We start from the raw sequence: 2,364 nt of genomic DNA on the forward strand, positions 1-2,364 counted from the left end.
GTGTCTATTCATGTCTTCTGCCCATGTCTTCACTGGGTTATTTGATTTTCGAGGGTGGAGTTTGGTGAGCTCTTTATAGATTTTGGATACTAGCCCTTGTCCGATATGTCATTGCAAACATCTTTTCCCATTCCGTTGGTTGCTTTTTAGTTTTGTTGGTTGTTTCCTTTGTTGTGCTGAGCTTTTTATCTTCATGAAGTCCCGGTAGTTCATTTTTGCTTTTAATCCCCTTGCCTTTGGGGATGTGTCGAGTAAGAAATTGCTATGACTGAGGTCAGAGAGGTCTTCTCCTGCTTTCTCCTCTAGCGTGTTGATGGTTTCCTGTCTCACATTCAGGTCCTTTATCCATTTGAGTTTGTTTTTGTGAATGGTGTGAGAAAGTGGCCTAGTTTCAACCTTCTGCATGTTGTTGTCCAAGTTCTCCCAGCACCATTTGTTAGAGAGATTTTTTCCATTGGATGTCCTTTCCTGCTTTGTCAAAGATTAGTTGGCCATACGTTTGTGGGTCTAGTTCTGGGGTTTCTATTCTATTCCATGGTCTATGTGTCTGTTTTTGTGCCAATACCATGCTGTCTTGATGATGACAGCTTTGTAGTAGAGGCGGGAAGTGATGCCTCCTGCTTTGGTTCTTCTTCTAAATACTTTGTCTATCGGGGCCTTTTGTGGTTCCATATGAATTTTAGGATTGTTTGTTCTAGCTTCGAGAAGAATGCTGGTGCAATTTTGATTGGGATTGCGTTGAATGTGTAGATAGCGTTGGGTTAGTACTGACATTTGACAATATTTATTCTTCCAATCCGTGAGAATGGACTGTTTTTTCCATTTCATTATATTTTCTTCAATTTCCTTCATAAGCTTTCGTATAGTTTTCAGCATACAGCTCTTGTACATCTTTGGTTAGATTTATCCCTAGGTATTTTATGCTTCTTGTGCAATTGTGAATGGGATCAGTTATTGTCTTTCTGTTGCTTCATTATTAGTGTATAAGAACACAATTGATTTCTGTACATTGATTTTGTATCCTGCAACTTTGCTAAATTCACGTATCAGTTCTAGCAGAAGTTTGGTGGAGTCTATCGGATTTTCCATGTATAATATCATGTCATCTGCAAAACGTCAAAGCCTGATTTCATCTTTGCCAATTTTGATGCCTTGATTTCCTTTTGTTGTCTGAATGCTGATGCTAGAACTTCCAACACTATGTTAAACTACAGCGGTGAGAGTGGACATCCCTGTCGTGTTCCTGATCTCACGGAAAAACCTCTCAGTTTTTCCCCATTGAGGGTGATGTTAGCTGGGGTTTTCATAAATGGCTTTTATTATATTTGTGTCCCTTCTATCCTTTCTTGAGGGTTTTTATTAAGAAAGGATGCTGAATTTTGTCAAATGCCTTTTCTGCATCGATTGACCGGATCATATGGTTCTTATCTTTTATTACTGTGACGTATCACGTTGACAGATTGGCGAATGTTGAACCAACCCTGCATCCCAGGAATGAATCCCACTTGATCATGGTGAATATTTTTTTTTTTAACACAAAATATCTTTCCATTTTTTTGTGGATTCTTTAATTTCTTTGATTAATGTCTTATAGTTTTTCTTTATTTTTTTATTTGTTTATTTTTATTATTTTTTTCTCATGCTAGTGCTTTATTTATTCATTTTTAAAAATATGGAACGCTTCACGAATTTGCCTGTCATCTTTGCGCAGGGGCCGTGCAAATTTTCTCTGTATTATTCCAATTTTAGTATATGTGCTGCCGAAGCGAGCACTGAATAATTCTTTTTATATGCTGTTGAATTCAATTGGCTAGTATTTTCTTGTGAATTTTTGCATCCATATTCATCAGGGATATTGACCTGTAGGTCTCTTTTTAAAATGGGTCTCTGTCTCGTTTAGGAATCAAGGTAATGCTGGCTTCATAGAATGAGACTGGAAGTTTTCCTTCCCTTTCTATTTTTTGGAATAGCTTGAGAAGGATAGGTATCTTCTCTGCTTTAAACGTCTGGTAGGACATCGCCCTGGAAAGCCATATCTCTTCTTCTGCTGGATTTAGGCTGTCTTTTCTGTTCCCCTCTATTTCCTTTAGGTGTGCTGTTAGAATTTGTATTTGGGCTTTTTCTTGTTTCTTGAGATGGGCCTGGATTGCAATGTATTTTCCTCTCAGAACTGCCTTTCCTGCATCCCAAAGCATTTGAATTGTATTTTCATTTTCGTTTCCATATATTTTTTTAATTTCTTCTCTATTTGCCTGGTTGACCCACTCATTCTTTAGTAAGGTGTTCTTTAACCTCCATGCTTTTGGAGGTTTTCCAGACTTTTTCCTGTGGTTGATTTCAAGCTTCATGGCATTGAAGTCTGAA

General features: G+C 37.7%; 1 non-coding gene across 1 annotated transcript; it reads right to left on the bottom strand.

The window, feature by feature from the left end:
* Positions 1–1,666: 1,666 nt before the first annotated feature.
* Positions 1,667–1,773, bottom strand: LOC115515059. Its single transcript, XR_003969129.1, has one exon. It is a non-coding gene; the product is annotated as a U6 spliceosomal RNA (small nuclear RNA).
* Between the last annotated feature and the right edge of the window lie 591 nt (positions 1,774–2,364).

Source organism: Lynx canadensis, chromosome B2 (assembly GCF_007474595.2).
Source record: "Lynx canadensis isolate LIC74 chromosome B2, mLynCan4.pri.v2, whole genome shotgun sequence".
NCBI classification, from domain to species: Eukaryota; Metazoa; Chordata; class Mammalia; order Carnivora; family Felidae; genus Lynx; species Lynx canadensis.